Source organism: Felis catus, chromosome A1, assembly GCF_018350175.1.
Source record: "Felis catus isolate Fca126 chromosome A1, F.catus_Fca126_mat1.0, whole genome shotgun sequence".
NCBI classification, from domain to species: domain Eukaryota; kingdom Metazoa; phylum Chordata; class Mammalia; order Carnivora; family Felidae; genus Felis; species Felis catus.
Window position 1 is genome coordinate 101,879,546 of NC_058368.1, and position 16,706 is coordinate 101,896,251.

The 16,706-nt window shown below is 43.4% G+C and overlaps 1 long non-coding RNA gene across 1 annotated transcript in view; it reads right to left on the reverse strand.

The window, feature by feature from the left end:
- The window catches only part of LOC123385608, a 99,161-nt gene extending 93,945 nt beyond the window's left edge, over positions 1 to 5,216 (reverse strand). The window contains exon 1 of the long non-coding RNA XR_006598484.1: positions 4,559 to 5,216. This is a non-coding gene — a long non-coding RNA (uncharacterized LOC123385608). The remainder of the gene's footprint in view (positions 1 to 4,558) is intronic.
- Positions 5,217 to 16,706: the final 11,490 nt, after the last annotated feature.

Consider the following 16,706-nt stretch of genomic DNA (forward strand, 5'->3'; position numbering starts at 1 on the left):
CTGACCAGAGATACTGTGCCTTTTTTTTTTCTTTGCAAAATTTTATTCCCTTCCATCAGCCCGCTGCAATTTAATTGGGCTGCTTTTCCACCTTCCGTATCCTATTCACTCGCTCCACAGGCACCTGCCTCCTCTCCTGCAGAAAGGAAGATGGGTGAAGATTTCTTTGAAGTCATTTCAGCTCCCACGAGAGAGTACACGCTACCTCATTATATATATAAAAAAAAATCACCGTAGTACAACCACAGACACGGCCAAGCATGTTCACCACAACACCGAGGGCTCCTGGCCTTATCTGGGCTCTTTAAAATCCTGTTTTATTTAATGAATAGACGACACCAGCAGGAGAGATGCCAATAATCCTGATATTTAGCTATCCTCTTCAATGGCCAAAGGCATCATCCAAGGGTTCATTCTGGGGGCACTGTCTCTTAGCGGGACACCCTGCAATGGTAAGGATCACGCTGTCTTGCCTGAGCAGAGACCACCAGATTGACGTATACGACAGCCGATTCAACAAGTCCATTTTGGTAACAAAAATGGACCTCCCATCTCAACATATTCGAGAATGGATCGTAACGTCCTCACTACACGGTGTTCACTTCAATGGCTCAATCCCAATGAATCACACTTCCCGCCACATAACTGCCCCCAGAACAGACATTATGTGTGAGAACACATCAATGCTGAACCCTCAACCCAACTCAATTCTATCACCAACTCCTCTCTACTGTATGTCTGAGACAGCTCTGCAATGTATAATTTTCTCTTTAATGCCACACCATCCTTGTCTGAAATTCCACCATTTCTAACACTCGTTCTGGTGCACTGACCATCTACTTTCCACGAAGAAGCTGGAATTATCACTGAACAATGCAACTCTAATCAGGGCACACAGTATTCACACTCCACTCACACACAAAGCATTTGATCTAGCAGCGATTTTCCTCTGTTGTTATGATCAAGGCTAAAATCCACAACATATTATTCACAGCTCTCATGATCAGCCACACACATCTTTCTCTTCCTCCTCTCCTTCCAACACGCCACTCCCATTGCTGCCACAGGACCTTTGCACATGCTGTAACCTTGCTGAGTAATCAGCAGCCTCACCTTCGAGGTCTCAGCTAAGTGAGCTTTTTTCAGGGAAGCCTTCTCCATGCTCTCAGGTTAAATCACATGAGTTTCTTATACCCCCCCCCCCATTTTTTCCCTCAGACTACTGATCTGAGTTTGTACTTCCCCTTTTTGTATCAACAGGGGGATTTCTGAATTACTATTTTTCTCTCCCATCAGACTGTCAACTCCAGGAGAGTGAGAACTGTGACGTTTAGGAACCACTCTATCCCAGTGTCGTGAGATGCACTCTAAGAAAACTTTTCTAGAAACAAAGAAAATGATGTTAGACATTCCAAGACTCTATGATAATACTCACAGAAATGCAACTAGGGGCACCTGGGTGGCTCAGTCGGTTGAACGTCTGACTTCAGCTCAGGTCATGTTCTCCCGACTCGTGAGTTCGAGTCCCGAGTCAGGCTCTGTGCTGACAGCTCAGAGTCTGGAGCCTGCTTCAGACTCTGTCTGTCTGTCTGTCTCTCTCTCTCTCTCTCTCTCTCTCTTTGCCCCTCCCCCACTCTGATGCATGCTCTCTCTCTCTCTTTCAAAAGTAAACATTAAAAAAAAAAAAAAGAAATGCAACCAGGCTCATGAGTTCTAAGGCATATCCTAGATATTAGATATTAATGATAAAGAAAAGAAATCCTCCGGACCTCCAAGTGAAACAACTAAGTTCCTTAAAAACAAACAAGCAAACAAAAATGAAGTTGGCATCAGGCTCTTCAACAATCATCAACCATGACCGTGGAGAGCACCATTTTAAGGAAACTCCGAAAACAAAGCGTGAGCCAGGAATTTCACATCCAGCGGAGCTCTGCCTCACACAATAAGGCTACAAACAATGGGAACCTGTTAACACCAGGGAACGCTGTCCTCAGGAACAATTCCTAAGGACCTGTGAAGGCACAGCTTGAAACCACTGGAAAAGCCAGAGTGAACTGGAGCAAAAGGGCGACTAGGAAGCATTAAGTATGTTTAATGACAGCCTGACGGTTAAAGGAAACAGGAGAGGTCAAGGTGGAGAAACGGTGCATAAAGGTGACAGATTCTGACCCAGTAGACATAATTCAACACCAAAAAAAAAAAAAAAAAAAAACCGAAAGGAGAAAGAAACACGAAGAGACGTTAGAGCAGCTCACGAATTATCAAACAGGTGGAAGTCTGTCAAAACAAACAGTAGGTACCTAAATAAAGGAAAGAGAACTAAGGGTAGCATACAAATAATTAACATCCATATAATCAGAGGCACAAAAAAAAATCCCAATTCTTCCTAATACATAAGGGCGCTCTGGAAAAAGCAGCAAAGAAAATAGAGCACAGAGAAAGAGAAAAGCGGTAAATATAGCTTCTTAGGATTAAGCTGGGACCAAATGTATCGTTCAAATAAGGTAGATATATGTTGTTCAAAATAAGTATGCATTAGCACTTTAATATCAGAGAAAGATCTTCTACTTGACTTCTCCCTGGTCACTCTGGGATGCTGGGGAAAGCAGAAGGAGCCAGATCAATAAGCGTGCCAGCGTGCACACGCCTCAGTACTTTCCCCACAAGCTGGGCCCCATGCAGGGACGCTGCCACTGTCATGGTAACCACTGATCTTCGAAACTAGACCACAGACCTCACTTCCAATTTCCTAAGGCAGGGCATGGGTTGGTAGGTGTGATTCATTTAGCTCTGCCTTGTCTTAGCATTTTCAGTATCTGTCCCAACACTAATTTTCATAATCAGCTGGAGTTGAGGCTTCAAAGAGGACTCCCTTCCCTGCAAGACACAAACAGTCTCCACTCGGGGTTCTTCTAACTTTATTCTAAGCTGCGGCATGAATTGCCAGGTTGAGATCAGAACTCGGCTTTCCTCACTCTCAGGGGATGAAGAGATGGTGAAGAACTCCGGGGCTCTGCTCCCAGCTTGTAGCTCACAGATATACAGTAAGGCACCTAATAGCGTGTGTGTATATACATATGACCATATATGACACATTACAGAAACAATATGACATGGGCTTATCTTAACCTAAAAAACTGAGATGCACACCACCAACTCAACACAACAAAACGTGGGCGAAAAAATAAAAGAAAAAGACACCACAGACAGCAATTCTGAGGGCAGACGAGGCAGAATTCAGACCAAAAAGCAGCGAATTTGACAGACATCTTTATAATGCTAAGAACCAGCTCACGAAGAAGATTTAACTATTACAAATACATGAAGCAAATGAAAAAATGGCACCAATACTATGGATTTTAAAACACTTCCCCCCCCCTTCTTTCCCTCCATATCAAGCTTCTAAAGGATCCTTCTCCCCACCCCCCCTCCCAAATAAATCAGTGGTTCTCAGCTTTTATTGGGCATCGCCATCACCTAGAAACTTCAGAGGCACTGATGCTACCTATGTGTGCCATGTGGAGATACTGAGTCAGTCTGGGATATAGCTGGGCCTTAAGAATCAGAAGTTTGCCAGCTATCTCTTTTTAATTCTTTTTATGTTTATTTATTTTTGAGAGAGACCAACAGAGAGAGAGAGGGAGGAGGGGTAGGGAGAGACACACACACACACACAAAGCATGAGCAGGGGAGGGGCAGAGAGAGAAGGAGACACAGGATCCGAAGCAGGCTCCAGGCTCTGAGCTGTCAACACAGAGCCGGACGCGGGGCTCGAACTCACGGACCGTGAGATCATGCCCTGAGCCGAAGTTGGACGCTTAACCGACTGAGCCGCCCAGGCACCCCTAGATCTTCGTGTACATTTAAGCATGCAGAAACCTTGGGGGTATGTTTACTGGGACTGCATTAAAATGATGTATTAGGAATTTTTAAAATTTGATCTAGTTGCTCTTGTGCATATATTTTCAATGTAGAGAAATAGTTTTACTACATCTATTTCAGGGGTTTTCAATCCGCTAAGCACATTAGAAATACCTGGCAAACGTAGGGCACCTGGGTGGCTCAGGCGGTTAAGCATCCACCTCTTGATTTGGGCTCAGCTCGTTATCTCCTGGTTTGTGGGTTCGAGCCCTGAGTTGGGCTCTGCGCTAACAGTGCGAAGCCTGCTTGGGATTCTCTCTCTTCCTCTCCCTCTGCTCCTCCCCTACTAGTGTGCACTCTCTCTCCCCCTCAAAATAAATTAATTAGCTGAAAAAAATAAAAAAAAGATCTATTTATTTGTAATGATGCTCAAGACAGAAAAAGGGAAAGAGAAGAAAAAAAAAAAAGAAGGGGGAAGCTCTTCTTGAAGAATGCCAGTTATGGACTGAGGAAAAAGTGACACAGTAAACACCATCATTTACATGTCCCCAAATAAGAAATGATTCAGACAAAGGATCACCAATAAATGTTGCAATGAAACAGATTCAATTTTAGGAGGAGTATTGGGTTTCCAATGCTTTTGTAACGGATTACCAAAAATTCAGGAGCTTAAACCAAGATGAATTTGTTAACTTACAGTTTGGTAGATTAGAAGTCAGATGTGGACCCACTGTGCTAAAATCAGGGTATCGACAGGCTTGCGTTCCTTTCTGGAAGCCCTACAGGTCAAAGTTTCCTGGCCATGGCCAGCTTCCAGAAGATGCTGCATTCTTGGGCGTGCTGTTCCCTTTTTCTACCTTCAAAGCAAGCATATTTCATACCTCCAATCATCCTACCTGAAACACATCTCTTGCCGACTTCGCCCCCGCCCTACCATCTTCCTCTTTTAAAAACGCTTGTGATTACACACTGCACTCACCTGCATAGTCCCGGCTAACTTCCCTATAATCAGGTCAGCTGGTTAACAACCTTAATTCCACCTGCCACCTTCATTCCCCTTCCCTGTCCTCTAACCTAACAGATGCACAAATCTCAGGGATTAGGGCAAGGACATCTTTAGGGATGTGGGGATGGGGGTGGTCTTCTGCTGTCTACCACGGTAGGGGAGAAATCTGCCTGCTCGCAAGGCTTTCAACCTCAGATTGCTAGTGATTCTTAAAAAGGAATGAAAAGTCCCTTTACCACACAGAGCCCTTACCTAAGGGCTCAAACACAGCGTCATCAGTAATGGGAGAAATGCGCCTCTGGATATAAAGCGATAGGAAGACCCTTAACTCACCCATGTAACATTTTTGTTGAACACATGTGATCTTAATTAAAACATGACGAGGGGCGCCTGGGTGGCTCAGTCGGTTGGGCGTCCGACTTCAGCCCAGGTCATGATCTCGATGTCTGTGAGTTCGAGCCCCGCGTCAGGGTCTGTGCTGACAGCTCGGAGCCTGGAGCCCGTTTCAGATTCTGTGTCTCCTTCTCTCTCTGCCCCTCCCCCACTTGTGCTCTCTCTCTCTCTTTCTCTTTCTCAAAAAATAAATGTAAAAAATTTTTTTTTTAATTAAAGCATGACGAAAGAAATCCACAAATTCAGTTTGTGACACGTTCTAACTACAACTGGCCTGGATTCTTCAAAAACTTTCAACGCCATGAAAGAAAAAAGCGGCAAGGGAGCCGTTCAAGATTAAAAGGATCCCAAAGAGATGTGACAGCAAAATGCCATGAGCTACCCTCGATGGGATCCTGAATGGAAGAGGAAAATCAGCAAAAGGGCATTTCTAGAGAATTAGAGAATTTCTTTTTTTTTTTTTTCAACGTTTATTTATTTTTTTGGGACAGAGAGAGACAGAGCATGAACGGGGGGGGGGGGGGCAGAGAGAGAGGGAGACACAGAATTGGAAACAGGCTCCAGGCTCTGAGCCATCAGCCCAGAGCCCAATGCGGGGCTCGAACCCATGGACCGTGAGATCGTGACCTGGCTGAAGTCGGACGCTTAACCGACTGTGCCACCCAGGCTCCCTGAGAATTAGAGAATTTCAAACCTGATCTGTTTGACAAGCAGAATTTATTTATCCATATTAAATGTTTACATACGACCATGATATTGTGGGTATGTGAGACAACGCCCTTGCTCTGAAGAGTCGGCATGTAGGGGTGAGATACCATGGTGCCTTCTGTGTGCTTTCCGACAGTTCAGCAGGAAGAAAGGGAGGTGCATACAGTGTGTGTGGGAAGGTATGTAGAGAAAAATAGCGAAAGTGAGTATGATAAAAATAGCAACGTTTGGTGAAACTAACCAAAAGGTTCCAGTTTTTTGCTTATTCTTGCCATGTGCATGGTCAGTATCACCAGAGGGCATCAATGATCTCCTCAGTGGTCTTGAATATTTGACCAAACACTGAAGTCTCAATCTGCTAAAGAGCTGACATTTTTCCTTCTACGTATTGGTGAATTATTTGTCTGTGAATTAGATGTCTGTCTATGGACAGATTTTTGAACTTGGCTTAAATGCTTCACAACTTAGACTTGAATTATCTGGCTACCACGAACTTCTGTAGTTAGAAACCTTTCTCTCTATCCTTCTCTCAAGACTTCACTGAGGGGCGCTTGGGTGGCTCAATCAGTTGAGCGTCCAACTTCGGATGAGGCCATGATCTCACAGTTCATGAGTTCAGGCCCCACATCAGGCTCACTGCAGTCAGCTTGGACGCACTCTGGATCTTCTGTCCCCTTCTCTCTACCCCTCCGCCCCTTGCGCTCACTCTCTCTCTCTCCCTCCCAAAAATAAATAAAACATGAAAAAATATATTAAGAAAAATATTTCAGTGAAGTTTTGCTCCCTTAATAAGTAGATGGTTAAACTGGATACAGCAAGAGAGTGTCTGTCTTTCCGACCTAAGGAGATACCTTCTTTCCTCTGCCCAGCTGAAGAAAAAAAAAGGGCAATTTCTCTCCTGGGTCCAAATGGATGTATTTGATGAACTGTTTGTTTGTAAACCACGTTCCATAACAGAAAAGATTGTTGTTTGACCTAAAAGACTTCTACCACATTTTAGACATTTCACACGTCAGATGTACACCACGGAGATTTTTCTAAGTCGTACTTTCACACGTCCTTCAGAATGGAAACCTTTCAAACCCACTCCATACTATTTTGAGAGTGTAACTTTGATTTCTCAACAGCAGACATGTGGATAAGCAGACGGGACATGATACAGGAAGCGTGTCCCCTTACAAAGCCAACACAAATGTTTAAAAAGCTATTCTCTCTAACATGTATGGCTATTTTTTTTTCCTCACAGAAGTTTCCTTATGATTCTAGCATGGTATCACCTGATGAGTGACACATCTCCTTACTATTCCAGATGATACGCAACTGGGTTTGGGAGAACTCTATCAAGATGCCCTTAAGTCATAAAAGCGTACTTTGCAGGAGAACAGGAGGGAGGTGCTTCAGTAAGCTGAAGATCAAAGATGTTGCTATCCCCATGGCCAATGAGAATGAAAACTTGATTTTAGTGCAGCAGGGTTTGGGGAGAAGAAATGATTTCTTGCTGATGAAAGAAACCTGGAAATAGAGCAAGGAAGCTGTGGACCCATCTCCCTTCCTCCACGGTTCATGTATTTCTCCGGCAGCCAATGGGACCTTCTTTCAACTGGTCTTTTAAAATTTAAAACCTTTCCTTCAATTCACCATTTTTTCTCTTCTCAACGGCTGGCCCCTTATCTGTGCCCTTAGAAGAGAAACATGCTGGCCTGCCCCCCTACAGACAAGCCCTGAGAGGCAGGTGCGTGCCATTTCTTATTCTCAGTTGCCCTTGTTCTGATATGAGCCACTTCGCATTAGACTATTTTTCTTCCTCATTATTTTCCCATTCATGCTTTGTGAAAGCCAGCAACAGGACTGCAGAATCAAAATGCTCACAGCAGCCACCACCAGAAGCTGTGTGGTATCGAATTTGAGACAGACTGTTGACTAGCCATTTGCTTTGTACTGTAGAGGTTACTGGCTCGTGAGTGAAATTGAGACAGTTCCACATCTCTTGATCATACACCTCCCGGGGTATTCCTGAATTTCGGAAGCAAAATGCTGAGTTAATCTCAGCACATACTGTTAAAGGAAGGTGGAAGCGGGACCGGGAACCTAGACTGACCATACCCCAGTCCTAAACCAGGGGATCAGCGCCTCCATCCCAGTAGACCTTCTGGGGTGACCTGAGAGAGGAAACGCTCACATAGAGTCAACACTCAGTCTTGAGGCTTCCAGTGAAGTCCCAGTTTGTGTTAACTAATGTACTCGTCACACTATTTGATATTTAATTCACACTCAAGGATGGTTATCAGGCCAGGAGAGGTAGAGTTTAGATGTGAAGATATCCCACTTTGTATTCTCTCTCACAACCAATGGAGGGTGTAGCCTAAGGAGCCGTTCCTTTTGAAAGTTTCAAGAATTCCCACAACTACACAAAGATCACGTGAGGATGCCCTGAAGAGCTCAGCAAAGCCCAAAGCCAGTATCGCACAGCCCATGCGAAACAGATGGATGGATATACATGTATATATCAGAACAGAGAACTCAGTAAGCATGGGACTGAACACGGTTATGCCCTCAAACCTCCCTATAAAAATGGGGGAGCAAGCTAAGAATTGATGATTATTTTCTAGGACTTAATTCTGCATGTAAACACTCCCAGTCGACAGACTACAGATTTTGACACATAACGTGAATCGCTACAGGAAAAGGACTTCCTTTTTTGTGTAATTTTTCTTGAATGCTTTAAGTTTTCCAAAAGGTGGGAGATCTGGGTGGCTCAGTCAGTTAAGTGGCCGACTTTAGGCCATGGTCTCGTGGTCTGAGTTGGAGCCCCGTGCGGGCTCTGTGCTGAAACCTCAGAATCTGGGACCTGCTTGGGATTCTGTGTCTCCCTCCCTCGTTGCCCCTCCCTCGCGCACACTCCTTCTCTCCTTCAAAAATAAACAAACATTAAAGTAAAATTTTTAAATATTCAAAAGGGAATGGCATAGAGACAAAGAAGCCATGAAGCTAAATGCAGTCATATAAATATTTCCAACTGCATATTAATATACACATGGATTTTATACGCTCTTATATATGCTTTTCCCTATTTCCCTATTCCTCATTTTTTCCCAGCATTCTCTCCTACCTCCACCCCAAGTAAACAATGTGTCAAAGAGGACAAAGAGTTTTGGCTAGAGTATTCTTTCATAAAATAGACTTAAACTCTTTAAAACTTTATTTTTTTAAATTTTCCATTCGAGTATAATTAACATACCATGTTGTTTTAGTTTCAGGTATGGCATTGGCACAAAAACAGACACATAGACCAATGGAATAGAATACAGATCCCAGAATTGGACCCACAAATGTATGGCCAACTAATCTTTGACAAAGCAGGAAAGAGTATCCAGTGGAAAAAAAGACAGTCTCTGTAACAAATGGTGCTGGGAAAAGTGGACAGGAACATCTAGAAGAACGAAACTAGACCACTTTCTTACACCATACACGAAAATAAACTCAAAATGGATGAAAAACCTAATTGTGAGACAGGAAACCATCAAAACCCTACAGGAGAAACAAGTAACAATCTCTTTGACCTCAGCCACAACAATTTCTGACTCGACACATCTCCAAAGGCAAGGGACTTAAAAGCAAAAGTGAACTGCTGGGGCCTGATCAAGATAAAAAGCTTCTGCATTACAAAGGAAACAATCAACAAAACTAAAAGGCAACTGACGAAATGGGAAAAGATATTTGCAAATGACGTATCAGATAAAGGACTAGTATCCAAAATCTATAAAAAACTCACCAAACTCCACACCCGAAAAACAAATAATCCAGTGAAGAAATGGGCAGAAGACATGAATAGACAGTTTTCTAAAGAAGACACCCAGATGGCCAACAGGCACATGAAAAGATGCTCAACATCACTCCTCATCAGGGAAATACAAATCAAAACCACACTGAGATACCACCTCATGCCAGTCAGAGTGGCTAAAATGGATAAATCAGGAGACTATAGATGCTGGCGAGGATGTGGAGAAACGGGAACCCTCCTGCACTGTTGGTGGGAATGCAAACTGGTGCAGCCGCTCTGGAAAACAGTGTGGAGGTTCCTCAAAAAATTAAAACTAGATCTACCCTATGACCCAGCAACAGCACTGCAAGGAATTTACCCAAGGGATACAGGAATGCTGATGCATAGGGGCACGTGTACCCCAATGTTTATAGCAGAGCTTTCAACAACAGCCAAATGATGGATAGAGCCTAAATGTCTAACAACTGACAAATGGGTAAAGAAGATGTGGTTTATATATACAATGCAATACTACTGGGCAATGAGAAAGGATAAAATATGGCCATTTGCAGCAATGTAGATGAAGTGGAGGGTATTACGCTAAGTGAAATAAGTCAATCAGAGAAAGACAGATACCATGTTTTCACTCATATATGGACCTTGAGAAACTTAACAGAAGACCATGGGGGAAGGGAAGGGGGAAAATAGTTATAAACAGAAAGGGAGGCAAACCATAAGAGACTCTTAAATACAGAGAACTGAGGGTTGATGGGGGGAGGGGCAGGGGAGAGGGGAAAGTGAGTGATGGGCAATGAGGAGGGCACTTGTTGGGATGAGCACTGAGTGTTGCAGGGAAAACAATTTGACAATAAATTATGTCTATAAAAAAAGAGACAGTATTCAGGTGTTTAATATAGTGATTCAACAATTCTACACATTACTCAGTGTTCATCGTGATAAGTGTTCTCTTCATCCCCTTCACCTGTTTTCCCCAACTCCTCACCCACCTCCCCTCTGTCAACTGCCAATTTGTTTTCTACATTTAAGAGTCTGGGTTTTTTTTTGGTTTTTGTTTCTTTTTTAATGTGTTTGTTTTGGTTTTTACATTCCACTTATTAGTGAAATCATATGGTATTTGTCTTCTTTTGACTTATTCCACTTAGCATCATACCCTCTGGGTCCATTCGTGTTCTTGCAGATGGCAAGATCTTGTTCTTTTTTATGGCTGAGTAACATGTTGAAGCAAATTGTGCCATCATAATTGAAGACTCCGTGGTTCTCAGCTTATTCTAAAGCGAACAGCTTGGATTAAACTGGCCACCTGCTGGTAACTCCACTAATTCATGGGTCCACCTTTATTCTTCCTTGCCTCACTCCACCATGATTACTTCTATGAAATATAATAGCAGCTAAAACATAGGACTCCATATTAAAGACTTAATCAGTGAAAGTGTTTATTATTATTAATTATTATTATTTTAGAGAAAGAGCAGGAGTGGGGGAGAGGGTCAGGGGAAACAGAGAGAGAATCTTAAGAAGGCTCCATGCTCTGTGCAGAGCCCAATGTGGGGCTCAATCCAATGACCCTGGCATCATGACTTGAGCTGAAATCAAGAATTGAACGCCCCAGGGGCGCAGTCAGTTTACTGTCCAGCTTCAGCTCAGGTCATGATCTCACAGTTTGTGGGTTCGAGCCCCCCATCGGGCTCTGTGCTGACAGCTTAGAGCCTGGAACCTGCTTTGAATTCTGTGTCTCCCTCTCTCTCTGCTCCTGCCCCGCTCATGCTCTCTCTCTCTCTCTCCTTCAAAAATAAATAAGAACAAAAACAAACAAACAAAAAAGACCTGAATGCCCCAATCAGGGCAAGCATTTTGAGTATCTCCTTTAGAGAAAGGGTGATGTGAGCCTCTTGAAAAAGTTGGAAACACTGAAATTCAGAATGCACTTTTTGGAGAGAGGAAATGAGAACACCTTGTGTTCATGAAATGATGCTTCCTTCTTTTGTTTTCGTGTGAGGCTGATAATGACAGTCCTACATCCTACTTCCGAGAAGTCAGCCGTTGGGATGAACAAGGCAATTAGGAACAGGGTTGGTGTCGCTCCTTCACTTTAATAGATGCTACTTTAAAAGCAGTTTTAGGTTCAGAGAAAAACTGAGCATGAAGTACAAAGATTTTTCACTTACCTCCGCCCCCTCCATGCACAGCCTCCCCGACTATCAATATTCCCCACCGGAGGGTACATTCGTTACGGCTCACAAACCTGCAATGACACATCATTATCACCCAAAGTCTATATAGTTTATCCTATGGTTCACTCGTTGTGCATTCGGCAGGTTTTGACAAATGTATAATGACATATACCCACCACTGTTGTATCATACGGAATAGCCTCACTCCCCTAAAAACCCTCTGTGCTCTGCCTATTCGTTCCTCTCTGTTCACCAATCCCTGGCAACCACCAGGCATTTCATGGTCTCCATAGTTACACCTTTTCCAAAATGCCATACGGTTGGAAGCATACAGTTTGTAGCCCCTTCCTCTTCATTTATTTTACTTCATTTATTTACCTAGAGACCTAACAGAGGTCATCTTGTGGCAATTTTGAGCAGAGCTTCTAGGTGGATAGAGGTTTTCAACTCACTGGTGTAAAAACCCAGGAGCGTGACTGATTGATCGTATGGTATGTTTACTTTTGTAAGAAACTGTCACACTGTCTTCCAGAGCGGCTATTGGATTCTGCATTCCCACCAACGTAAATATGACTTTCTGATTCCCGCATCATCTCCAGCATCTGGTGTTGTCCGTATGTCAAATGCTCTTTTAACCATCTTAATAGGCGTCTACCGGTATCTCATTGTTGTTTTCATTTCTAATTCCCTAAGCACAACGTATCTTTTCATACGCTGCTTGCCATTTGTGAATCACTGTTGGTGAGGTGTCTGCTCAGATCTTCTGCCCCCTTTTAAATTTTTTTTTTCAACGTTTTTTTATTTATTTTTGGGACAGAGAGAGACAGAGCATGAACGGGGGAGGGGCAGAGAGAGAGGGAGACACAGAATCGGAAACAAGCTCCAGGCTCTGAGCCATCAGCCCAGAGCCCGACGTGGGGCTCGAACTCACGGACCGTGAGATCGTGACCTGGCTGAAGTCGGACGCTTAACCGACTGCGCCACCCAGGCGCCCCTTCTGCCCCCTTTTAAATGGGATTGTTCACTTTCTTGTTATTCCTCTCTAAGAGTTCTTTGTGTGTTTTGGATAACAGTCCTTTATCAGATTTTTTTCCCAATATTTGCTCCTACTCTTTGGTTTGTCTTTTCATTCTCTTAATTACGGTTTATTTTTAAAGTTTTCCTTCTTTTTTTTTTTCATTCTTCATTTGACCATGAACTAAAACGAATGATTAAATACAGATAAATCTAGGGACACCTGGGTGTCTCAGTCAGTTAACCATCTGACTTCAGCTCAGGTCATGATCTCGTGGTCTGTGAGTTTGAGCCCCGCGTCAGGCTCTGGGCTGACAGCTCGGAGCTTGGAGCCTGCTTCGGATTCTGTGTCTCCCTCTCTCTCTGCCCCTCCCCCACTTGCATTCTGTCTGTCTCTCTCTCTTTGTGTCTCTCAAATATAAATAAACAGAAATAAATTTAAATAGAGATCAATCTAGTTCACTAGACTGATTCTAACCGAACATCATATGAAAATCTTAACCATCTATCGTTTGGTCATTGAGTAGCGTTAAAACAGTTTGTTTGTGTAGTCTGTTGGAACGAAGTGGTTGAAAGTTCCTTCTGTAATTTCTTAAACTCTTCCTCCATAGAAAGAATGAAGGGAGTTGAAAGCATTTTTCTTTTTTTTTTTTTATTTATTTTTTTTTTAATTTTTTTTTTAACGTTTATTTATTTCTGGGACAGAGAGAGACAGAGCATGAACGGGGGAGGGGCAGAGAGAGAGGGAGACACAGAATCGGAAACAGGCTCCAGGCTCTGAGCCATCAGCCCAGAGCCTGACGCGGGGCTCGAACTCACAGACCGCGAGATGGTGACCTGGCTGAAGTCGGACGCTTAACCGACTGCGCCACCCAGGCGCCCCTAGAAAGCATTTTTCTATCTGACAAATGGGAACCTGGATATTCAGAAGCTGAAGAGATCTCTTGACCTTAAGCAACCCAACTGACCAACTACTTTCCTTTATTGGTTATTCAACTCTGTGGAGTTTTCTGGTATGCACAAATTGTAGTTGTTTCCGTGAGTAGCTAAATTTGTATACACCATTAAGGGGTCCTACGTATCCCTCTGTAACATGCTTTTTTACTCCATGGAATTGAAGGGGAAATTAGAAACAAAAATCATCCTGACGGGACAGGATTTAACGTGTACATGAAATAGGAACATGATTTTTGAATGGGCATTGAGGAGGGCACCTGTTGGGATGAGCAGTGGGTGTTGTATGGAAACCAATTTGATAATAGATTTCATATTTAAAAAAAAGGAAAATGATTTTTGAAATACTGATTGGCTTCTTCCTCAGCAGCTTCATTGATATATAACTGACATACAAAAAAAAAAAATCCTGTAAATTTAATTTGGACATATGCAGAGACCTGTGATCCTATCACCAAATAATGTTTATTACCAAGATAATATGTTTATAATAAACATATCCATCACCCCCCAAAGTTTACTTGTCTCTCTCTCACACTATGTCTTGTGTTTTTAATAATATGGATTCATGGCCAAAGAAAAAATTTCAACCTGCTGTGACATGTTACAGTGAACGGGTCCAGCACTTAATTGCTCTAAGAAAATATATGGGAAAACACTTATCTTAGACACAAAACTCTCTGACTTCCCAAATTTTGTCCTTCAGGCTCTAAATGTGGGTGCTTATATGAACTGATTTTTCCAGAGGAAAGGGACCGAACACAGTTACATCTATGTCTTAAAGACATGTGTTGCATGTATTTGTATTAATGTGTTTCCTTTTCAATCATACACACTATACATACACATACACTCACATACACACACCCCTCATGCACACTCTACACACACACACACACACACACTTACACTCTCCCGCTTTGAAAAGAAAATAAAAAGAACCCTCTGTCCTATATAGTTTTCTTTTTTTCCCTCTGTGCTTTGAAACAGCGAGTTCTACCACCTCAGAAGAGCAGACTGTCCTTTTTCTCCCTGCTTAGGAAAGGGGAAAAAAAAAAAAAACAAAAAAAAAAACCTTTTTTTCTGGCCGAGCCAGGAAGTGGCAAACGACTATCTAGCATGTTCTCTCCTACCAGTGAACAGTTGCTCAGTCTGAGTATATTTTACAGTGGTGGAGTGTCATCTGAACTCAGATACTGTTGTGGGCTGAATGTTGGGTTCTCCCCCAAATTCGTATGTTGAAGCTTCAACCCCGGAGGGGGGGCTTTATTTGGAGAAGAGATCTCTAAAGAGGTAATGTTAAATGAGGTCTTAAGGGTCTTCCTTCCTTCCCCTCCCTTCCCCTCCCTTCTCTTCTCCCCTTCCTCCCCCTCCCCCACCATGCACACACACTGAGAAAAGGCCATGTGAGGACACTGGGAGATGGCAGCCATCCACAAGCCAGAAAGAGAGCCCTCACGTGGCACTAAACGGGCCAGAAACTCGATCTTGGACTTCCAGCCCCCAAAACCGTGAGAAAATAAATTTCTGCCATTTAAGCCATCCGATCCGTGTTGCTTTTCACGGCAGTGCGAGCTATCATAGGCCTTGTTCTATTTGGCCATTGCCACATAACGAGTCATTCTAAAACTTAGTGTTTTAAAATGATGACAATCATTTTCTTATCTCTCGTGGTTTCTGTGGATCAGAAATCCTGGACGGGCTAAGCTGGCATGGTTGCTGTTCTTGTGTTTACAGCCAAATTTTGTCTGGAACTGGAAGAGTGGAGGTCTGGCATCTCCCTCTCTTCACACAGGCTCAGGGCCTTGCCCGTGGGATCTTTCTGCACAGGCTGTTGGATTCCCTAACAGCACGAAACCTCAAGGTTGTCAGATTGCTTACATGGTGCAAGAAGGGCTCAAGAATTAGTATTCCAGCAAACAAGGCAGAAGTACCACTGTCTTTTATGGCCTGGCCTCAGAAATTATTGAGCCACTTTCATCCATTCTCTGGGTTATAAGCAAGGGACAATCTGATGAGTATGATGGACAGGGTAGCTAGGCTCCAGCTCTTTATGGGGAGGGGGTAAGATTTTAGAAGGACACGTGGGACAGAAGCTCTTTTTGCGGCCACTCTGAAAATATCATCTGTCACAGGTAGATCTGGTTTCAGGGACCATGGTTTTCCCATAATAACTTTATGATGCTAATATCCCTTCCTTGAAGGATTAAATACAGAGCTAAGAAGAAAGAGATGAGTCGTTATGAGTTATTTAGGAGGAGTTGAGCAGTCCCCCACCCTACTTTGTTAAGAGACCTAGGGTCACAGAAGTCATGTTCAAACAGATACCTTTCAGGCAACTCCGTTAGTCAAGTTCTCTCTGGAGAAGAATGGGGGGTCTTTCTGGTCATGTAAAAAGATGGCTCACCTTCTGATCCCAAGGGTGAACTATAGAGCCCTGAGCATCAGTTCAGGGGAGCTGATCCAGGAATGAACAAAGAGCAACTTTGGCTGGATCCCAGATTCCTTCCCAGAGCAGAGGCAGGACCGGTGTGAGATGGGGGAGCACAGAAGGAGGGGTAGTGATGGTGGTGTGGGTGCGGGGTGGGTACCGGAAAGCCCACAGAAAGGCAGCACTGCATGGGATGGACCAGCTGGACACAAGTGCCCTGCAGAGAAGCCGAGAAAGCAAATCCTATAGCAGCATCACTTAGCAAAGACAGAAAAGAGAAAATTTTGCTTCCTACCAGCAGAGTCTCAGTTGTTCAGACTGGGAGAGAAATCACAAAACCACATGAAAGGACCCAATGTCTCTATCTTATTCATCCTTTCTGTCTGG